Genomic DNA, 7,500 nt, shown 5'->3' with positions numbered 1-7,500 from the left:
ATCTGCGGTGAAAGGTGGCAGAGCTAGAGCGGTGTTTGTCAGACCATGAGACATCCTGAAAATCGGTGTTCTGACGAAAACGTCTGCAGCCCTGCAAACTATTATGACCCCTCTGTGGAACGCTGAGACTCTCACGAACACGATGGGGTTCCTCATTTTGCTCTAGGACATCGTGTCGTTCAGGTACCAGTCTAAAAATGAATGGAAGTATATATGGAGCTAGTTTAGTGCCTAAAATAATGGGATATATACAAAATAATAGTTTCCTGATCTTTCTTACATCTCTCAGCTATAGGATTTTTTGAGGGGGACTATCTGTTGTTCCATGTAGTGAATCTGTTATTCAATGCGTTTCTATTGTGTCAGCTGTGAGATTAGAAATGGAGGAGAGGGAAAAGAGGGAATCTTAGAGAGGGAATTGGAGGAGAGGAGAGGAGGGGCAGGGGAGAGAGAGGAGGGGACTCCCCACACTGAACCCCTAATAAGATGGGGGGAACTAGACAGAGGAGTCTGGGACAGGAGGAGGGAAACCAGACGTGTCGGGGAACACGATTAGGTACAACTCTATTTAATTATAACCCAGCTGCACATGTGTGTGTATGTTCAGAACCTCGTCTGCATAGGACCCTTCATCTCAATTTCCGCTTAAAAGGACATACCCAAATCTAACTGCTTGTAGATCAGGACCTGGAGCAAGGATATGCATATTCTTCATAGCATTTGAAAGGAAACACTTGGAAGTTTGTGGAGATGTGAAATTAATGTAGGAGAAAATAACACAATAGATCTGGTAAAGATAAAACAAACCAAAAAATATGCGTTTTATATATATTTTTTTGTGCATTTTTTAAATGCAAAAGAAAGGCCATATATTGAGATAGGACGCTGTGGATCATTTAGATGTTGTCCACAACAGGGCGACAGTGTGTGTGCAAAGTTTCAGACTGATACATTTAAGAACGAGAGAGCTACATAATATTTACTATGAAGTCTCCCAGGTGTCCCTCACGAGTTTGCCCAAATGTACCCAAGTAGCCTCCAAGTGGCCAAATAGGTCAATTGATACATTTTCAAGAACATAACTATAGAGAACATACAAAAATGCTATCCTAATTAAAAAAATATATATTTACACACAAAGATGAAGGGGGCTGTACTTTCCAGTCATGTCCAGCTGAGGTCCTGGCTGCCTTTTAGGTCGAGAAGTTGGTGGAAGTGGCTTCACATCATCCTCTAGTACAGTTTGCCAATGGTCCTCTCCCTCTGTGGTAGATGCCGCTTGCCCTCCTCCGCTACTGGGCTGGCCTCTTCACACCTTTAGATGGCAAGCAGCAGGGGTCAGACTGGAGGAACCAGTTCCTACGTTTGAATGAGTGGGGGGATGGTGGACTTGAATGTGGTCTCTTTGGATTTGGTTCCCAGAGGTCATCTCTACCGCTATTGATAATTTAAAAAACTCAAATTTACTATTACTTATTTGATTTAAACTTTATTTTAGCAGGTGGTGAGCCCTGCATCAATACATCAAATACACAACACATATCTATAAACATATATATAATATAGATTATGGGGAACACAACCACTATAATCAAATAAAGTTGAAGTCGGAAGTTTACATACACTTAGGTTGGAGTCATTAAAACTCATTTGTCAACCACTTCACCAATTTCTTGTTAACAAACTATAGTTTTGGCAAGTCGGTTAGGACATCTACTTTGTGCATGACACAATTAATTTCTCCAACAATTGTTTACAGACAGATTATTTCACTTATAATTCACTGTATCACAATTCCAGTGGGTCAGAAGTTTACATACACTAAGTTGACTGTGCCTTTAAACAGCTTGGAAAAATCCAGAAAATTATGTCATGGCTTTAGAAGCTTCTGATAGGCTAATTGACATCATTTGAGTCAATTGGAGGTGTACCTGTGGATGTATTTCAAGGCCTACCTTCAAACTCAGTGCCTCTTTGCTTGACATCATGGGAAAATCAAAAGAAATCAGCCAAGACCTCAGAAAAAAAGTGTAGACCTCCACAAGTCTTGTTCATCCTTGGGAGCAATTTCTAAACCCCTGAAGGTACCACGTTCATCTGTACAAACAATAGTTCGCAAGTATAAACACCATGGGACCACACAGCCGTCATACCGTTCAGGAAGGAGACGCGTTCTGCCTCCTAGAGATTAACGTACTTTGGTGCGAAAAGTGCAAATCAACAGCAAAGGACCTTGTCAAGATGCTGGAGGAAACATATACAAACGTATCTATATCCACAGTAAAATGAGTCCTATATCGACATAACCTGAAAGGCCGCTCAGCAAGGAAGAAGCCACTGCTCCAAAACCGCCATAAAAAAGCCAAACTACGGTTTGCAACTGCACATGGGGACAAAGATCGTACTTTTTGGAGAAATGTCCTCTGGTCTTATGAAACAAAAATAGAATTGTTTAGCCATAATGACCATTGTTATGTTTGGAGGAAAAAAGGGGAAGCTTGCAAGCTGAAGAACACCAAAATAGATGGCATCATGAGGCAGGACAATTATGTGGATATATTGAAGCAACATCTCAAGACATCAGTCAGGAAGTTAAAACTTTGTCGCAAATCGGTCTTCTAAATGGACAATGACCCCAAGCATACTTCCAAAGTTGTGGCAAAATGGCTTAAGGACAACAAAGTCAAGGTGTTGGAGTGGCAATCACAAAGCCCTGACATCAATCCTATAGAAAATGTGTGGGCAGAACTGAAAAAGCGTGTGCGAGGAAGGAGGCCTACAAACCTGACTCAGTTACACCAGCTCTGTCAGGAGGAATGGGCCAAAATTCACCCAACTTATTGTGGGAAGCTTGTGGAATGCCACCCGAAACGTTTGACCCAATTAAAAAAATGTAAAGGCAATGCTACTAAATACTAATTGAGTGTAAGTAAACTTCTGACCCACTGGGAATTTGATGAAAAAAATTAAAGCTGAAATAAATCATTCTCTCTACTATTTTTCTGACATTTCCCATTCTTAAAATAAAGTGGTGATCCTAACTGACCCAAGACAGGGAATATTTACTAGGATTAAATGTCAGGAATTGTGAAAAACTGAGTAAAAATGTATTTGGCTAAGGTGTATGTAAACTTCTGACTTCAACTGTATGTGGACCAATAGGAAATAAGACACTCAACAGCCACAGCCACGGCATGTCATAGCCAACATAACATACACATTGGCTAAGCTAATACATTGTATGCCAAGGGTCTATATATATATATATATACAGTGGGGAGAACAAGTATTTGATACACTGCCGATTTTGCCGATTTTCCTACTTACAAAGCATGTAGAGGTCTGTAATTTTTATCATAGGTACACTTCAACTGTGAGAGACGGAATCTAAAACAAAAATCCAGAAAATCACATTGTATGATTTTTAAGTAATTAATTCGCATTTTATTGCATGACATAAGTATTTGATACATCAGAAAAGCAGAACTTAATATTTGGTACAGAATCCTTTGTTTGCAATTACAGAGATCATACGTTTCCTGTAGTTCTTGACCAGGTTTGCACACACTGCAGCAGGGATTTTGACCCACTCCTCCATACAGACCTTCTCCAGATCCTTCAGGTTTCGGGGCTGTCGCTGGGCAATACGGACTTTCAGCTCCCTCCAAAGATTTTCTATTGGGTTCAGGTCTGGAGACTGGCTAGGCCACTCCAGGACCTTGAGATACTTCTTACGGAGCCACTCCTTAGTTGCCCTGGCTGTGTGTTTCGGGTCGTTGTCATGCTGGAAGACCCAGCCACGACCCATCATCAATGCTCTTACTGAGGGAAGGAGGTTGTTGGCTAAGATCTCGCAATACATGGCCCCATCCATCCTCCCCTCAATACGGTGCAGTCGTCCTGTCCCCTTTGCAGAAAAGCATCCCCAAAGAATGATGTTTCCACCTCCATGCTTCACGGTTGGGATGGTGTTCTTGGGGTTGTACTCATCCTTCTTCTTCCTCCAAACACGGCGAGTGGAGTTTAGACCAAAAAGCTCTATTTTTGAATCATCAGACCACATGACCTTCTCCCATTCCTCCTCTGGATCATCCAGATGGTCATTGGCAAACTTCAGACGGGCCTGGACATGCGCCTGCTTGAGCAGGGGGACCTTGTGTGCGCTGCAGGATTTTAATCCATGACGGCGTAGTGTGTTACTAATGGTTTTCTTTGAGACTGTGGTCCCAGCTCTCTTCAGGTCATTGACCAGGTCCTGCCGTGTAGTTCTGGGCTGATCCCTCACCTTCCTCATGATCATTGATGCCCCACGAGGTGAGATCTTGCATGGAGCCCCAGACCGAGGGTGATTGACCATCATCTTGAACTTCTTCTATTTTCTTCTATTTTCTAATAATTGCGCCAACAGTTGTTGCCTTCTCACCAAGCTGCTTGCCTATTGTCCTGTAGCCCATCCCAGCCTTGTGCAGGTCTACAATTTTATCCCTGATGTCCTTACACAGCTCTCTGGTCTTGGCCATTGTGGAGAGGTTGGAGTCTGTTTGATTGAGTGTGTGGACAGGTGTCTTTTATACAGGTAACGAGTTCAAACAGGTGCAGTTAATACAGGTAATGAGTGGAGAACAGGAGGGCTTCTTAAAGAAAAACTAACAGGTCTGTGAGAGCCGGAATTCTTACTGGTTGGTAGGTGATCAAATACTTATGTCATGCAATAAAATGCAAATGAATTACTTAAAAATCATACAATGTGATTTTCTGGATTTTTGTTTTAGATTCCGTCTCTCACAGTTGAAGTGTACCTATGATAAAAATTACAGACCTCTACATGCTTTGTAAGTAGGACAACCTGCAAAATCAGCAGTGTATCAAATACTTGTTCTTCCCACTGTATATATATATATATATATATATATATATATATATATATACAGTGAGGGAAAAAAGTATTTGATCCCCTGCTGATTTTGTACGTTTGCCCACTGACAAAGAAATGATCAGTCTATAATTTTAATGGTAGGTTTATTTGAACAGTGAGAGACAGAATATCAACAAAAAAATCCAGAAAAACGCATGTCAAAAATGTTATAAATTGATTTGCATTTTAATGAGGGAAATAAGTATTTGACCCCTTCTCAATCAAAAAGATTTCTGGCTCCCAGGTGTCTTTCATACAGGTAACGAACGGAGATTAGGAGCACACTCTTAAAGGGAGTGCTCCTAATCTCAGTTTCTTACCTATATAAAAGACACTTGTCCACAGAAGCAATCAATCAATCAGATTCCAAACTCTCCACCATGGCCAAGACCAAAGAGCTCTCCAAGGATGTCAGGGACAAGATTGTAGACCTAAACAAGGCTGGAATGGGCTACAAGACCATCGCCAAGCAGCTTGGTGAGAAGGTGACAACAGTTTCTGTGATTATTCGCAAATGGAAGAAACACAAAAGAACTGTCAATCTCCCTCAGCCTGGGGCTCCATGCAAGATCTCACCTCGTGGAGTTGCAATGATCATGAGAACGGTGAGGAATCAGCCCAGAACTACACAGGAGGATCTTGTCAATGATCTCAAGGCAGCTGGGACCATAGTCATCAAGAAAACAATTGGTAACACACTATGCCGTGAAGGACTGAAATCCTGCAGCGCCCGCAAGGTCCCCCTGCTCAAGAAAGCACATATACATGCCCGTCTGAAGTTTGCCAATGAACATCTGAATGATTCAGAGGACAACTTGGTGAACGTGTTGTGGTCAGATGAGACCAAAATGGAGTTCTTTGGCATCAACCCAACTTACCGTGTTTGGAGGAGGAGGAATGCTGCCTATGACCCCAAGAAACCATCCCCACCGTCAAACATGGAGGTGGAAACATTATGCTTTGGGGGTGTTTTTCTGCTAAAGGGACAGGACAACTTCACCGCATCAAAGGGACGATGGACGGGGCCATGTACCGTCAAATCTTGGGTGAAAACCTCCTTCCCTCAGCCAGGGTATTGAAAATGGGTCGTGGATGGGTATTCCAGCATGACAATGACCCAAAACACACGGCCAAGGCAACAAAGGAGTGGCTCAAGAAGAAGCACATTAAGGTCCTGGAGTGGCCTAGCCAGTCTCCAGACCTTAATCCCATAGAAAATCTGTGGAGGGAGCTGAAGGTTCGAGTTGCCAAACGTCAGCCTCGAAACCTTAATGACTTGAAGAAGATCTGCAAAGAGGAGTGGGACAAAATCCCTCCTGAGATGTGTGCAAACCTGGTGGCCAACTACAAGAAACGTCTGACCTCTGTGATTGCCAACAAGGGTTTTGCCACCAAGTACTAAGTCATGTTTTGCAGAGGGGTCAAATACTTATTTCCCTCATTAAAATGCAAATCAATTCATAACATTTTTTACATGCGTTTTTCTGGATTTTTTTGTTGATATTCTGTCTCTCACTGTTCAAATAAACCTACCATTAAAATTATAGACTGATCATTTCTTTGTCAGTGGGCAAACGTACAAAATCAGCAGGGGATCAAATACTTTTTTCCCTCACTGTAGCTAGATAGCCAATGAGCTAGAAATCAAATAAATATCTCAAATGAATATGCAACTATTTAAACAACTGCATTAGCATGAGAAGCAAAAACGCATTTTACTAACTGATCTAAAAGTGGATATTTTCCCTCTTCCGCACTGGAATCTAAACTGTGCTCACACAGAGTTAGTTCTTTGTCACTCTCGAGATCAATTTCTGTAATAATCTCATCCAAATGTGTATACTTGGAGTTTTTCTACTCTTAGTAGCCATGTTTTACTTTTTCAGTTTTCAGTTTTGAGAAAAGTTTGTAGAAGAGAACGAACCGCTGCATAAGGTAAACTACCTTTCATCCTGTTTTCTTTCCCCTTGAGATTGGACACGGTTTTGCACAGGTCTAGCTTGATAGCTGTTTGTCATACAAAGGGCATTCACATACTACTGTAAAGCTTGCTACTTGCTATGTTTCAAAATGATAGATGGTCATTGGACCAAGACACTGTCAATCAAGTGAACACTGCTCCTCTCATTGGTGAGTAATGATGACTGATCTTCACAGGCTAATTGACGTGCTCTGTAGCCAATAGGTAATGTAGAATGATGAAACAAGTTTGGTTGCCTTCTAGAGTGTCTGAGGATTGCACAGAAACCAAATTTGACCGGGTTAATCAAAGTGTTGCAGATTAGATTTCATAAATAGTTTTATTAGAAGTTGAAAAAGTCGGGAATTCATGCATAACACTGTATACAACATAGATCGTGTTAGGACATAAAAATTGATTTTATTAAACAAATCCATGCTACATTTTATCTCTGGGACCCTCAGGATTACAAATCAGAGCAAGATTACTGGATGTAAATATATTATTTACCTGTCAAAGGTGAATGTATCAAAACTGTTGCTTTGATAAAGTGTTTTGTTGTTGTGCACTATCCTCAAACAATAGCATGGTATTTTTTCGCTTTAATAGCTACTGTAAAATGGAA

The 7,500-nt window shown here is 41.3% G+C and overlaps 1 protein-coding gene across 2 annotated transcripts in view; it reads left to right on the top strand.

Moving 5' to 3' along the window:
• LOC139574756 (glutamate receptor 3-like) overlaps positions 1-7,500 on the top strand; it is a 328,769-nt gene that overhangs the window by 159,608 nt on the left and 161,661 nt on the right. The gene's annotated exons all lie outside the window — the stretch shown is intronic.

This window comes from Salvelinus alpinus, chromosome 4 (genome assembly GCF_045679555.1).
Source record: "Salvelinus alpinus chromosome 4, SLU_Salpinus.1, whole genome shotgun sequence".
Classification (NCBI taxonomy): Eukaryota; Metazoa; Chordata; class Actinopteri; order Salmoniformes; family Salmonidae; genus Salvelinus; species Salvelinus alpinus.
This window is presented reverse-complemented; position numbering and strand designations above follow the sequence as displayed.